The sequence below is a fragment of the Sus scrofa genome, chromosome X (genome assembly GCF_054392235.1).
Source record: "Sus scrofa isolate SSC_HxYL_T2T_F1_AM1 chromosome X, Sscrofa_HxYL_maternal_Yorkshire_Landrace_v2.0, whole genome shotgun sequence".
NCBI classification, from domain to species: Eukaryota; Metazoa; Chordata; class Mammalia; order Artiodactyla; family Suidae; genus Sus; species Sus scrofa.
This window is the reverse complement of record NC_139401.1, coordinates 39592088-39607984: the sequence shown is the minus strand read 5'-3', so window position 1 is coordinate 39607984 and position 15897 is coordinate 39592088. Positions and strand designations below refer to the sequence as shown.

Here is a 15897-nt window from a genome sequence, read left to right as displayed (position 1 = left end):
AGACACCTTGGGAGGTTGGGAGCATTATTCAGCCCTCCACACAGTTGTCCAGAGGCAGGCCGAGGTGACTAGACCTTTATATCCCCTCTTTAAAAGGTCACCAGAAGGGCATGACTTTGACCTGGGCACTCTCTGCAGCTGAGGTAGCCCCTGAAGGTGCTGACAGCTGGAGGGGTCCCTTGAAAGCATCCCACAAACCAGCATAGCAAGTGCTTTTTTTTTTTTTTTTTTTTTTTTTTTTTTTTTTTGGCTTTTTAGGTCCAAATCCTTGGCATATGGAGGTTCCCAGGCTAGGGGTCGAATCAGAGCTACAGCTGCCGGCCTCCGCCACAGCAATGTAAGATCTGAACCACGTCTATGACCACGGCTCACAGCAACACCAGATCCTTAACCCACTGATCGAGGCCAAGGATCAAACGCGCATCCTCATGGATCCTAGTCGGGTTTGTTAACCGCTGAGCCAGGAAGGGAATTCCAGCAAGTGCTTTCTTGAAGGGGAGCCAGGACAGTGTATTATGGCATCGGCCACCATGCGCTGGCCCCAAATCCTAGCACAGAAATGGGCACCAAGCAGACTCTTAACCTTGACTTTAGGTGCATAAGTTGCCACCAAGACGCTCACCCACAGCAGACTCCCCATAAACACATCACGATGACAGTGGCGCCCAATGACAGCACAAAGCATGTGCCAGGCCCTGTGCTGAGCACGAGAGCAAGCGAGCCCCTGCACGCCCATCCCCACCCTATTACGCTTCCCATTTGTTTGAATAGAGAAGGAAGCCAAGGCTCAGGAAGGCGAAGTCCTTTGTCTGAGGTCACAGAGCCCTAGGAAAGGCAGGACTCAAGCCCGTGTCCTTCCAGCTGACCAGCACCAGGACGTAGGCCAACTGAAGCAATGCTGCCACGGTAGAATGAACTGGAACATTCAGAGACCAAAAGGGTCCCCTCAACTGTCATAATGCCTGGCCACGCAAGTCTGGGTGACTTGATTCTGCCATAATCCCTCCATGCGGGGTGGGGGGGGGGGAGGTCAGCCCATCCCCAGCATACCGGCTGCTCTGAAGAGCTGTACCCAAGGGTCTTTTATTTATTTATTTTTGTCTTTTTAGGGCCACACCCACGACATATGAAGGTTCCCAGGCTAGGGGTCGAATCCAAGCTGTAGCCACCAGCCTACACCACAGCCACAGCAACACGGGATCCGAGCCGCGTCTGCAACCAGGGATCGAACCCACATCCTCACGGAGGCTAGTCAGATTCTTAACTAACTGGGCCACAATGGGAACTCCCCCAAGTGTCTTTAAAAGAGATGCTCATATGCTGCTGGGGGGAATAGGAAACGGTGCAGCCTCTGCAGAAAACGGGATGGTGGGTTCTCAACAAGTTACACATAGAATTACCACGTGACCCAGCAACGCCACTTCTAGGTATAGACCCCAAGCAAGCAAGAGATTCAAACAGATACGTGCGCATCCACGTGCAAAGCAGCATTACTCGCAATAACCAAAGAGTGGAGCCAACCCAAATGTCCATAAGCAAAATGTCATCTACCCACGCCATGGAGTATCGTTCAGCCTTAAAAAGGAAGGAAATTCCGACCCAGGCTATGACAGGGATGAGCCACGAAGACATTATGCTTAGTGAAAGGCGGCAAACACAAAAAGGCAAATGCTGTCCCTTTACCCGAGAGCCTGTGTCATGTGGACCGCAGCAAGGGGGCACCCTGAACACCCAAGGATGGGCCTTGGCCTGGTCTGCCTTTGACGCCATCCACAGGGGTGGCCTTGGCCTTGGGCAGGCTCAAGGCGTCTCCAGCACAGTGGTGATACAGCTGGTGGTTGAAGAAATACATACCATTGCAGCAGAGGCTGTGCGGGCCTCCACGTGGGCCTTTGGTAGGCACCTTTCACAGCTCCAGTTCTTTGCCCGGGCTTTTTCCTTGGCTACAGGGCGGGCTGTGAGAGTCAAGTCCGCAGCCTCAGAGGGCAGCCCTCTGCTGAAGACTGATGGGACTGGAGGACCCCAGCTCCCTCGCCCCTCAGGTATATTCTACGCATTCCCTGAGGCCCCAGCAGGACTGGGTCTGGCTCCCTTGGGCTTCTTCCCTCCCCCGCTTCCCTGCCTCATTCCCTCTTGTGCCTTTACTGCTATTGCTGGTTTCACCTCCCAACTAAACTCCTTGCACGCAGTGTTGGCTTCTGTGTATGGATCCTGGTTGTACGTTTCGTGTTGGCGAAGGGGGTTGGGTTTAAACACATAAAAACAGGGGGAAAAAAATCCAACCCAAACTGGGACAAAACGTAGCGCGGAGAACCTATCAGCCTTGGTCAGGTGAAATCTTTGAAACCAGATACTTTGGTTGTTGACGTGTGAAGCCTGAGCAGAGCGCCCGTCTTTAGCCGCCGTGGGAGAAGGGGCAGGCGCTTCGCCGTCACTCTGCCCCTCACTCTTCAACTTTATCTCTGTCCACTCCCTCTGGAGCGTTCAACAGAACAACACGCACTCATTCCCTGAATTACTTATAGTTCTCTGCCCTTTCAAGGCTCCATTCCTTTCTCCAGTTTCCTTTGCTCAAATGACTTTTCCCCTTTCCCCAACCTGGAAAACTCCTATTCGGCCTTCAGAACCCAAATCCATCATCTCCTCAGGAGGTCTCCCTGGACGCCTCCTATTACCTCTGTGCTTCTTCCCTTAGGGTTGTAATTGAATTTGTTTCCTAACAGGAAACCACACACACACACACACACAAATTTCCTTAAATAAAGAGGCTGCTATACTCCTAGCAACTGGGATACGCAATGCTTAGCACATATGAGAAACTCAATATTGAAATTTAATATTGCTTATTCCTTTTTTATCCTGCATGAGAATCTTAGAAAGTTTGTATTTAAAAGGTGATCCTGAGGGAGGAGGGAGGAAATGGGATGAATGGGGAGTGTGGAGTTGGTAGATGAAAACTATTACGTTTAGAATGGATAAGCAGGAGTTCCCATTGTGGCTCAGCTGTAACAAACCCGACTAGGATCCATGAGGACACGGGTTCAATCCCTGGCCTCGCTCAGTGGGTTCAGGATCCAGCATTGCCATGAGCTGTGGTACAGGCGGCAGAGCCGGCTCATATTCTGCGTGGCTGTGGCTGTGGCTGTGGCATAGTCTGGCAGCTATAGCTCTGATTTGACCCTTAGCCTGGGAACTTCCATGTGCCATGGGGGCGGCCCGAAAAAGAAAAAGAAAAAATAGAATGCGTAGGCAATGAGGTCCTATGGTACAGCCCAGGGAACTCTATCCAATCTCTGGGGGTAGAACATGATGGAAGATAGCATGAGAAAAAGATTGTGTACATATGTGTGACTGGGCCACTATGCTGGACAGCAGAAATTGACAACACTATAAATCAACCATACCTGAATTTTTAAAAATTAACAATTAAAAAAAAATAAAAAGGTGATCCTCTTAAAACCTAAGTCAGATCATGTCACTCCTTTGCTCAAAGCCCTGCAGTGCTTCTCCATTTTACTCATAGTAAAAGCCAAGGTCTTGACAATGGTCTCCAAGACCACTGGGTACGAGAGGCTACAAGAGTCTGCCCCGTTTCGCCCCCTCCCTCTGCCCCAGCTACACTGGCCTCCTTGCTGCTCATGGAAGGTCCCGGGCGATCCTGCCCCAGGACCTTTGCGCGGGCTGTTCCCTCCGGCTAGAACACTCTTTCCCCAGATAACTGCCCGGCCTCCTCCACCTCCGTTGAGCCTTTGCTCCAATGTCACCTTTTGATGAGGCCTCTCTGACCATCCTATTCAATTCAGCCACCAACCGCATCTCACACCCCCAGCCCCCGTTCTCCTCTCCTTTTTAAGAGATGTGATAATTCACTCGTTAAGCTTATTGTTTGTCTTCCCTCGTTCCTAGAATGTAAATTCCATTGACAGGTGGAACCTCTTATCCATTTTGTTCAGCAAGATGTCCCCAGTGCCTAGACCAGAACATGGCAGCCACTTGTGAGATAGTTGGTGAGGCGTTCCCGTCGTGGCTCCGTGGTTAGCGAATGCGACTAGGAACCATGAGGTTACGGGTTCAATCCCTGGCCTCGCTCAGTGGGTTAGGGATCCCGTGTTGCTGTGAGCTGTGGTGAGTGTAGGTTGGCAGCTGTAGCTCCAATTGGACCCCTAGCCTGGGAACTTCTGTATGCCGCAGGTGTGGCCCTAAAAAGACAAAAAAAAAAAAGTATTTGGTGAGTTCATGAACCTAGGTTATCAAGCCCTCTCAGATTAGCAGAAGTTGCCCAGCCGTCATGGAGGTAAAACCATCAATGCAGCCAGAGCCTCTGCTTCACAGGAAAATTCAGGATAAGGATCCCCTTCCTTCCTGGAGATTCTTCCAGAAGTGGTCCTCCATGTTCCCCACAGCTGCTTTCATTTGATGAGGAAGTTCTTCCCTCACAGGCACCCAGTTGGCCTGCACGTCATCAACTCCTCAGGTGGGGCTCGAGGCCCAGGGCTGAAACAAGAGCCCCAGGAACAGGCCAGCCGAGGCCCCACGGCCCGACGTGGCTACCAGAACCTGTCCTGAAGCGCACCCCAAAGGCGCTGAGGAGGCCTCGCCACCTCAGCACACACCTCCTTTTGAGTTTGGGGGCCTAGCAGCCAAAACATCTAAAGAGGCGCCCATCAGTGACCGGGGTTGATTTTGCTCCGTTATAACGCAATCCCTCAAAGCCATTTCTCAAGTCTTAAGGAAAATTCCACAAGTTCTCCACAAGAAGCATTCACAGGAAGGTCTACTCTAGGAAGAAGAAAGAAGACTCAGGGTGATTCCTCCTTTCACTGGGCCAAGGTCTGGGAAAGCAGGCAGGCTCTGCGTCTGATGAGACAGGCCGATGGCAGGCTGCCCACTGCCAGCATCATCAAAATTTCAAGTTTGGCAACCGAAGCTCAGAATGAAACCGTTCGGGTTCTGCAGACCCGCTACAGCGTGCTGGCTTCAGCTTCCAACGGGTGACTTAGTAAACGGCTGGGTCCGGGTTGCAGGCGGGGTGGGACCCGGCGCCTCATCAACCAGCGAGACCCCGGGGCCTGGCGTGGAGGGCTGAGGCAGCATTTTGCCAAGAGGGGGACTGAAAGCCGGGTGCGGTGGGGTTGACGGGGTGAGTGCTGAGGCCCGGCAGCAGATCAAAGGGCCCCCTCGGCCCGAACCCATCGAAGGCACTTTGAGATCTCCTCACATCTGTTTATCGTGGGTCCGGCTGGAGACAGCAGAACCGCCTAGAAGGACGAGGCTTGGAGGGCAAGCTGGGCTCCTGAGGGCTGCTCCGAGCTCCTGCTTCTCCGGGGTAGTTGGGGTTCTGTGGGTACGTTTTGGGCAACCGAGAGGGCACCCCTGGGGTCCCTGAGCCCAGATGGACCCAGCTGACTGAGGCCTAGCGAGCTGCCAACGGGGGGGGGGGGGGTGTAAAAGCCACTGGGCCGTGACCTCTGTGGTGGCCGCAGGCAGAGGCAGAACAGCAGCGTCCACAGGGCCCACTTGTCCCCGAGGCCTTCGAGTGTGCTGCGGGGAGGAGGACCGGGGGAGGGGGGGAGAAGCCACGTTCAAAGTGGCCTTTCATTCACCTCCCGCACCTCTCAGAAGAGCAGTGATCACAGCCCTTGCTTCGCTCCTGGCACCGATCTTCAAGCGACCCATTGCCACGTTAGCATAATCCCTGTGTGACAGATGAGGAGACGGAGGGACAGAGAGGTTCACTGACTCACACGAGGTTTCTCGGTTTGCAAACGGTGGGGCCGGAGCCTTTGCCGCCTCGACCCCCCGGCTCCAACGTCCACACGCCTCACCGCCAGCCAGGGCCTCCTCCCTCTCTGTGACTTCTGCCCCGAGCATGGTACCACGCGGGCAAAGCCAGGACCTCAGGGGCCCTGATCTGACTCCAACACCCGAATTTTGTCATTTCAGCCTCCCTGGGTCCTCTTCCTCGTCCATTTTGTCAAATGCCGCTAACAGACTCCCACTCCGTACGCCCACAGGGGGCTTTGGAAGCATGGGGGATGCCAGGAAGGTGAGTATGTTTAAAAAAAAAAAAAAAAAAATCCCCAAACATGGGAATCCACCCTTCTTTTCTTTCCTCTTCTCAACTCCTCTGGGCTTCCTGTGAGATCCAAGTTTTGAGAGGTGATGGATGTGTGAGGGCAAACGCTCGGGGGACAGGGCTGCCTGGCAAGAGGGGGTTGGGGTCTTTTCCTGGCTGGAAGGGACTCTGAACCTGCTCTCCTTTGAGGGTCTAAAGCACAGCCGTTTGTCTTTTACTCCAGCAGGCGCCATTCACATAGGATACAGGGCTAAGGGTGACCCCTGGAGTCACTGGACATGCCTACCAGGCTAAGTGGGAGAAGCTTCTGGAAAGGGCACATCAGCCTGGGGGAGTGGTCCAGCCCTGATCACAACCCCTGGGCATGGGGAGCGGGGACTCAAAGGCCTGAGGCTTTGGGGGGGTGGGGATTAGGGAAAGAGCAGATGCCGAGAGAGAGAGAGAGGGGTCCGGGGAGGCCAGGCCGGCAAAGGGGGGCGGGGGTGGGGAGGGGGCAGCCACGAGGGGAAAGCGCAGGGACGCCCGCGCAGCCCCCTCGCCCCGGCTGGGCTGTGGGAGGGAGACCCTGACCACATCAGGGGTGTGTGGCGAGGAAATGAGGCCTCCTCAGGAACGAGCTGCAAATGAGAACCGTATGGCGGTTCGGGATCCCCGCAGGAACGCAGGGAAAGGATACAGTTGCGTCCATGGGAAAGTTATTATCATCTCTGCTGAAGTTAAACATTCAGGAGGCTCTGTTTTCCATCTCCTCCGCCTGGGAGCCTGCGCAGGGGGGGAGCGCGTCGGGGGGCTTGTCAGGAGGGCCTGGTGGGTCACGTTTTCCGAGGGGCGTCAGGACAGGGAGGCGCTGGGCGGGGAGGCCGAGCCCTGGGGAGGCCCTCGGAGCGCACGGCCTCCGCTCCCGCTCTGCGCATGCTCGCTCTTCCTCCAGGACTCGGGGGCCAGCTCTCTCTGGGGGCTGTCAGAGGCTGCCTCCCCTCTGCAAGGCCCTGGGCAGAAGCAGGGGAGGCGGAAGGAGAGGCTTGAGGCCCCAGAGAGACAGGCAGGTCATGGAGAACTCAGGCAAAGCTACAGGAAGGCAAGGGCTTCGGGCTTCTGGACAGTTCTCTATCCCTAGTCCCCAGATAGGCAAGGAAGTGTCAGGCAGAGAAGTTCAAGAAGGGACGAGGACCAGGCGCGGGGCCACCACCAGCGTCCACTAGTGACCTTTGGGACAATAACGTTGCCTCGTAGACTGGTCCTCCTGCTGCGGCTGCCCTTAGAGCTTGGGGAGAAGCTGGGCTTTTGGGATCGGAGGGAACAAGGGTGCTGGGCAGAGGACACGGCAGCCTCCAGGCCTGTGGAGCCCAAGCTCCTTGGCAGGCCGCTCCGAGGCCCCCGCCTCAGAGATGGCTCCACCATTGCCCTCCCTCTGCCCAGGCATTTTCCCTTCACTGAATTTGAACGGCAGAAAGCTGCTTGCTACCTGCCTCGCGGCTCCTCCCTACCCTCCATCTCATAGCCCTACTGAGATTTTCTCTGGGCTTTTCTAACTCAAGAGTAACAACAGGGAAACGTAGAAATTTTTGGTTTTTTACTGGTGGAAGTTTCTAGGCCAGGGATCGAACCCGAGCCACAGCAGTGACAATGCCAGATCTTTAACCATTAGGCTATGAGGGAACTCCAAAGACAGGAGTTTGGTTTTTTTTTGGGGGGGGGTGTCTTTATAGGGCCACACCTGCGGCATATGGAGGTTCCCAGGCTAGGGGGCAAATTGGAGCTGTAGCTGCCGGCCTACACCACAGCTCACGGCCATGCCGGATCCTTAACCCACTGATCGAGGCCAGGGATCGAATCCACATCCTCATGAATACTAGTCAGGTTTGCTGCTGCTGACCCACAACAGGAACTCCCCAAAGACAAAGATTTTTAAAGACCCCTTTCTGTCACACACACACACACACCCTACTTTTCTGAACAGGCAGTTGCCAGGGTGCCAATGAGGTGCTGTAGGATCTGCAAAGGCCATCTCAACAGTGCCCAGCCTCTGAGGACCTCCCAGGCACTGTCCCCAGAGGTGAGCAGGAAGGGACCCCAGTTCTTTCTGCAGAGACAGAAATAGGGTGGAGAAGGTGTAGGCTCTGGAGCCCGCAAGACCCAGGCTTCGGTCCCAGTTCTGCCACCAGTTAAGCCATGTGACCTCTCAGACCAGTTTTCCCAACAGTCAAAGCGAGGAGAGTAACACTAGGCGCCCGAATGGTTTTAAGGAGAAGCTAACAAAACCCATCGAAACCATGGCAGACACATGCCAATGAAGATGCCTTTCTCATCCACATCCCTGACCCTGGAGACATGGGCCTTGAGAACTAGAATTGCAATGAGGTAGCCATCAAATGTAAATGCTAATGACAGATACCTTTGTATGGAGGCTTACACAAATTTGAAATTTATCCTCTCATAAAAAAAGAGCCCAGTCGTGGGCAATCTAGTTCTGGTGTGGAAGCTCTGCAGTCATCAGGGTCCCGAATTCCTTCTGTATTTCTGCTTTACTTTCTTTGGCATGGGGCTTCCATCCTCAAGGTCACGAGATAGCTGCTGGCACTCCAGCCATCCTCATTGCAGGCAGAAGAGGTTTAGCAAGGAGGAGAAGGGCAAGGGGCAAAGGGGACTTTTCCCAGTTAAATGAACCCCTTTAAAGACTTGCCCTGATGCATTATGAGCCACCTCTAAGCTTCAAGCAAAGCTGGGGACATAGTCTTTGAGCTGCACACAATGCTGCCCCTAATAAAATCCTAGGAAGATGAGGAGGAAGCGGAATTCACATTCGCAAGTGCGGCAGCACCATGGTTAAAATGGTGAGATGTCTCCCTACTGATGATAAATGGCCTCTTCCCCAAGCCTCATCTTCAATGTCCCTCTTTGTGGCGCTGACCCCTCCTCTGTCTCCCAATGACCTAGCAACCCCGTAGAGGGTCTCCAGAATCCCAGGTCAGCCCTGAGCAAGCATCTGCTCTCATTGGTCATTGCCTGTCCTACACGGGGGTCAAATATTTCGAGCATCACCCTTAGAAACATGGGTGTGAGGCAGGTGACTAGCCCCAAGGAAGGTTCCTAGCTGCACAGGAAGGAGAAGGAAATGAGTGACGGCTCAAAGGACACAGGGCAGTTCTACTGCGCAGGACTTGGTCTGCTCTTTAGGCTAAGAAGTGCCCTTAAGACTGGGTGATCAAGGCCCCTGGCCTGAGTCCATGCTCAAGAGGGCCCTGCGCTGGCCACACCCCTGCTAGGAGGCAAGGCGTTCACGGGACCAACGGGACACCCGCCTGGAATCCCTTCTCTCCTCTGGACATGCTCTGGGATCCTAGGACCCCAGAATTCCCTAAGTTCACTACCAGGGACTGCTCAGATCTCCTAAGGGCACACATCACTCTCTGTCCACCCCCTTAGGCAGCCAGGGGGTGGCTGTTTGGAGGGGGAGTTTGGGGAGGGCAGAAAGTGGACAGCGCTGGACTGGGTGGGCTGGAGGGTGAGCAGGCCCCTCCCAGGGTGGGACCGAGCCCCACTGGTGGGAAAGGAAGGGTGACTGACGGGGAGGGGCAGAAGGCAGCTGTGCTTCAGGGTGGAACGCCTCGGAATCCAAGCATTCTAGGTTCACACCCAGCCTGTCCCATCACAGGGAAGTTACATTCGTCAGCTTCAGGCTGACAGGCTTGATTTTCATTGTTGGATATTTGGAGATATGGAATGTGGGCCTCTGTGTGCCTTCCTGCCCTGGCCTCCAACAAAATTAGGGGCAAGCAGGTCCACAGGGATCAGCCATTTATAAGCCTCGGTATCTTGGGGGAGGGAATAATCAGAGCGGGGAGCAGACCTGGATGGAGTGAGCTGGCAGCAAGGCCCCGGAGTTGGACCCAAGCGGCACCATCAAAGCAGCCATGGCCTCAAGCCCCCCCCCCCCCCATCCATACCTCCCGCCTGCTCTGCGAGCCCTGGGTGTCCCTCACAGTATCGGGGTCAGGGCTGCGGCTCTGAGTCTGGCTGCTTGTCTAATGACCATCCTGCACCCTACAAGGGACCGTGAGTGAGCATATTCTGGGGTTGCTGAACCAGGCGGGGTGGATGCAGGCAGCAGCACTAGCGTGGGTACCACTCATGATGGAGGAGATGGAACAATGCCTACTCTTGAGCCCATGGAGAACTACAGGTAGAAGAGGCTGTGTGTAAGCTTAGTGCCGATGGACCAGATGTCACCACCCACAGGACAGCCCTGTGAAAAGGCAGCAGATGGAAAGACCCCAGCCCCCTCTCCAGAGGAACCCCCCCCTTCTCTAGTCACAGGGAAATCAAGAGCCTTGGGAATGGTCTCAGACCTGCCCCATTCCTTATGGAGCCTGCTGGAAATAGCAATTTCTGCCCATCTTTCTTTTTTTGTATTTTGTGGAGTTTTTTTTTTGGGGGGGTGCTTTGTTTTTTTCCTTTTTCGGCCACTCTCACAGCATATGGTTGATAAGTCTGGCTAGGGGTTTATCAATTTCTCACAGCATATGGAAGTTCCCGGGCCAGGGTTGGAATCCAAGCCACAGCTGTGACAACACCAGGTCCTTAACCCACTGTGCCACAGTGGGAGCTCCTCCACCCATCTTTCAGTGCAGTGACAGACAGGTTCTCAGCACAGTGGCTGTAACCGAGACTTGACCCGCTGCTCATTTTCGCCCCCAGGTTGCAGCCCAGCACCCGCTCCTCAAGCTTCCCTGGTGCAGCTCCCCTGTCTCCACGCAGCACCCCCTCTTCTCTTTCCACAGAGCTCTCACAGTGCACGGGCTTCTGGAGAAAACACTGAAGCTGAGACCAGCCACACGTACCAGTCGGCCTGGAGTCCCTGACTCCTGGGGACTAAGAGTCACTCTCCTAAAACTCAAAGACAAATTCAGCATGTTGGCACCATCCAGGCACTCTCTAGGGGAAAGAATCTTGGTTTGCACGTGTCATTCAAAAACAAAAAGCAAAAATACCAAAACCCAATGACTTCCGGTTTCTTATGAGCGAGGGTTTTTTACTGTATGTGTGTCTGACTATCCTTTTCAGTAGGAAATCTCATTTTTGCCAACTTTTTTTTTCTTTTTTTGCTTTTTTTAGGGCCACGCCCACGGCATATGGAGGTTCCCAGGCTAGGGGTTGAATCGGAGCTGTTGCTTCTGACCTACACCACAACCACAGCAACACTGGATCTGAGCCACGTCTGCGACCTACACCAGATCCTTAACCCACTGAGTGAGGCCGGGGATTGAACCCGCATCCTCATGGATGCTTGTCAGATTCATTTCCGACGCGCCACAACGGGAACTCCATCGTTTTTGCTAACTTTTAAAAGTATATAAAACCTTTCATGGCTTGGAAGATAGAAGTACATTTCAGAAAACAGAGAGGAGAAGGCAGAGGTCAGGGGAGAGAGAAAGAAATCTCACTTCCCAAGAGAAGCTTACGTCCGCGCCCCGGACAAAAAAATCTAGACCTTCTATTACACGCTCTCAGCATCCGAGATTTTTCTTTCTGGGCATTCATCTCCGTTTGTAATCGTGTATTTACTTATTAGGTGATTTGTTTTCTGGCTGAAGTTAGAGACTGGGCCTGTTTGGTTTGCAAGTGTCTATTCATCGCCTAGCACAGCTCAGGCCCTCAATAAATATGTGTAAAAACAGCTTACTGAATTCTTCAAGGGAATGGATCCAAAAACAAAGTTTTAAGAATTTGCAGGAGTACAGCAGAAATTATCACAACATTGTAAATCAACTATACTTCGATAAAACTTAAAAAAAAACCAACCCAACAAAGTGAATATCTCAAAAATAAATTTTTGCATGACTGTGAGATCAGCTGCCACATACACTCAAACCAATTCCAACTATTGGCTTGGGTTCTGCCCCAAAAGAGAAGCTCTGAGAGGAGGCTGATAATACCGTGAGCCCCAAATAAGCAACCAGACGCCTTCTGCCCCTCTCCCCAGCTTTCCCTGATGCGATAAACCGTGCAACGAGCTTCCCCAAGACGTAGTGGCATAAAAATAAAACGAAATAATGATGCCCACCGATTCTGTAGGTCAGGAATTCAGACAGCGGGGACGGGCTTGTCTCTGCTCCGTGACGCCGGGGCCCTGCAGCTGGAAGACTCCGAGGCTGGGGGCCTGGGGCATAACGTTGGTCATCATCTGTGGCCTTCGTTTCTCTCCCCTCCAGCCTCTCTGTGTGGACGCTCTGCTCGGGCTGGTTTGGCCTCGCTCCCAGCACGGCAGCCGCGTCGGAAGAGCAGCCAGCTCCCAGGTGGAAGCAGTATCGCCTTTTATGACCCAGCCTCGGTCGTCAATCAATATCACCTCTGGCTCATTTCATTGGCGGAGGCAATTACTAAGTCCCACCCAGGATGGAGGAGGGGGGACCCAGGCTCCGCCTGTTGATGAGAGGATGGCGTGGTTCTAGAAAAACATGTAAAGCCGGAAATATTGTGGTGGCCATTTTGGGAAAAGAAAATCTGCCACATGCCTGACACCTGTGTGCCAGTCCCCGGGCCTCGTGCCCTCAGATCCACCCCCTCCCTCCCCTTCCTCTGCTGGGCTTTGCCTGCACGTTTCCTGGCATCCATGGAAGGCCCTGGAAGGACAGGAGGAAGGGAGAAGCCAGGGTATTTCTCCTCCTTGCTCTGGGCCGCAGCACCTGGAGCGCCACTGTGGCTGTGGACCCCAGAGGACAGAATCAGTGCAGCCCGGGGTTCTGCCTGCGGAGCCCACCTCCCGGCGCCAGTGACCCAGATCCTCCCTCCATCCCTCCAGCTTTAGGGGCAACAGACGCTTCCTGCCCTTGCTTGCTTCCCTGTTGCCACCCTGGCTCTGTTTTCCATCACACGTGTCAACGATTTTATGCATTAAGCTCCTCCGTTCCAGACACCTAGAGGGGTTCCTGTGTCCTTGATGGGACTTCGACCACTGCACATAGTGAGACCCAGCCAGTGCTTGCAGGAGAGCAGAGAAGGTCATGGAAGGTGTGTCAGAAACCCCAGAATCAAGTCTCGGCCCCCCGCATCCCTCAACTGATTCCCTCTGAAAAATGTGTCTTTCTCCTGGATTCTAAAAGAGCAGAATTACAGAAGAGTCTTTGGGACCCCTATGCTCCTAGCCAGAATTTCCAGTTTCCTTTTCAGATGTTTAGAGGAGTTGTCTGACTTTGATCGCGCATCTCGAGTAAACTTTGGACCCACAGGACCCTCATCCCCGGGGCCGGGAACCGCCAAGCCAACACCGTCGGCCGGATGGTGCATGCGGTAGCTCACCTCCGAGAGGGCCTCCACTCACCCCCACCTGCCATTATTCACGCCCTTGTATGCTGCTTCCCTGATCAGTAGGAGCTTGTAGGAATGACAGAATGTGACTTGTGAGGCTCGTTTATCAACGATATTGTGGCTTGTGCCCTGCTCTCTTATGGATCAACCTGAGGTCAGCCAGCTGCCATGTGGTGAGGACACTTTATGGAGAACCCTCTGGAGAGGTCCACAGGGTGAGGAACTGAGGCCCCTTGCCTCATATCCATGCAAGTGAGCCATCCTGGAAGTGGGCCCTTCTGCCCCAGTCAAGCCTTCAGATGAGTGTGGCCCCAGCCGACATCGTGACTCCAACCTCACGAGAAACCCTGAGCCAGACCACAGAGCTAAGTGTCTTCTAAATTCTTGACCCACAGAAACAGGGAGGTAATAAAGGCTTTTGGTTGTTTTAAGCCACTAGATTTTGGTGTACTTTGTTGTGCAGCAACAGATAATAATACAGCACAGTAACATTGAGCTCTGAGAGCGGCTCTGAGGATTAAAAACTCTGCTATTGACCCCTGGGAGGTAGACATCCCCACATCCAAAAGTGTATTCCAGGTAAATAAGGAACCAAACATTAAAACCTCTGAGAGTTCCCGCTGTGGTGCAGTGGGTTAATAATCTGACTCATCTCTGTGGAGATGCTGGTTTGGCCTCGGGCTCAGCTCCAGCATTACTATGGTGTAGGTTGCAGCTCTGGCCCAGATTTGATCCCTGACCTGGGAACGTCCATATTTCATGGGGGCAGCTGAAAACAATTTTTAAAAAAGGGGGCGTTCCCATTGTGGCACAGCAGAAATGACTCTGACTAGTATCCATGAGGATGCAGGTTCGATCCCTGGCCTTGCTCAGTGGGTTAAGGATCTGGTGTTGTCCTGAGCTGTGGTGTAGGTCGCAGATGCAGCTCGGATCCCGTGTGGCTGTGGCTGTGGTGTAGGCCGGCAGCTGTGGCTCCGATTCGACCCCTAGCCTGGGAACCTCCATATGCCGCAGGTGTGGCCCTAAAAAAAAAAAAAGAAAAAAGAAGAAAAAACCCGCTGTGAAAGTACTAGAAGAGTTGGAGGATAATGTGAGAAAAAGAATGTGTGTGTGTATATATATGCACACATACATAACACAAATTAATTTTTTTTCACGACCGGGGTAGGGAAACCCTTCCTAGGCAAGCCATGAGATGCAGAAGTCACGGCAGAGATGGACGGATTTGACGATGTCGATGTAAAACGTTGTGTATGGAAAAAACCATCCTGAACAAGGGCTCAGATAAATGACGCCCTGGCAGAAGATATGTGGAGGAGGCAGACACCACGATGCCATGCGGAAGGGGCAGGAAACAGGTTTGACTGGGAAATGTCTCCAGGGAATGCCCAGCCAGATGAGGTACAAGGACCCTGTGCTCCCATCAGGCCACAGGAAGGAGCAGGGGTTCTGGACGCAAGGTGGGCTATGATCCAGGAGGGCGCCCTGCCCCTCCCCACTCTGGAGGCTACCTTTTCATGATGTAAGCTTGGAGAGGATTTACATACGGGGAACAAACAGTTAAGACTTGGAGGCGCTCACGCTGGAGGAAGGGGAGCCCTCAGCTCAATGCAAACCTGCATCCAGACACAGCCATTCCCACCAGGGGGGATGGCAGGGGTCCTCAGCCTGAGCAGGCCAAAAAAAAAAAGGGTTCCAGGAATCATCATTGGACCGTTCTGCCTGTCCCTCCACAAAATGTTTGCAACACACATAACAGGCAAAATATTACCATCCATGATAAGCAAAGTGTCTTAGAAAAAAAATAGTCCAATAAAAAATAAGCAAAATATAAGAAAGCAAATCACAGATGCAGAAGTATACGAGGCCCATAAGCATAGGAAAAGATGCTCAATTTCACCCAATGATAAGAGTAATGCAAAATTAAAGCCAAAATGAAATACCGTTTTTAACCCATTCCACTGGCAGAAAAAATGAAACAATTGACAATAACACATATTGGTGGGAGGATAAATTGGTTCAGCATTTTTTTGCAAAGCAACTTGGCAATATTGTTCATGACTGAAAGTGCATAAATCCTCTTTGCTCGATACACCCTAGAAAAATCAATCTTAAATAAATACACAAAAACACAGGGAGACTTGAACTCAATCATTCCAAAAATATTTATTGCATGCTCTTCCAGGGGCTGGAGGTTGTTCCAGGTGTTGGCACCATTCCAGGTGCTAGGGGATGTAGCAGTGACAAAACAAGTCCCTGCTCACATCCTAATGGAGGAGACAGTTAAAAACCTGTGGACAGGAGTTCCCACTGTGGCACAGTGAGTTCAGAATCTGGCTGCAACTGCTCGGGTGGCTGTGGAGGCTCGGATTCCATCCCTAGCCTGGCACCGTGGGTTAAAGGATCCTATATTGCTGCAGCTGTGGCGTAGGTCACAGCCGCAGCTTGGATCCAGTCTCTAGCCCAGGAATTTCCATATGCCACAGGTGCAGCCATAAAAAATCAACCAACCA

The 15897-nt window shown here is 53.0% G+C and overlaps 1 long non-coding RNA gene across 1 annotated transcript; it reads left to right on the top strand.

Annotated features, from left to right (window-relative positions):
* The first annotated feature begins 652 nt into the window (after positions 1 to 652).
* LOC100512449 (uncharacterized) lies at positions 653 to 13822 on the top strand. Its single transcript, XR_116407.5, has 4 exons — positions 653 to 712; positions 1712 to 2042; positions 5944 to 6046; positions 12289 to 13822. It is a non-coding gene; the product is annotated as an uncharacterized LOC100512449 (long non-coding RNA).
* Positions 13823 to 15897: the final 2075 nt, after the last annotated feature.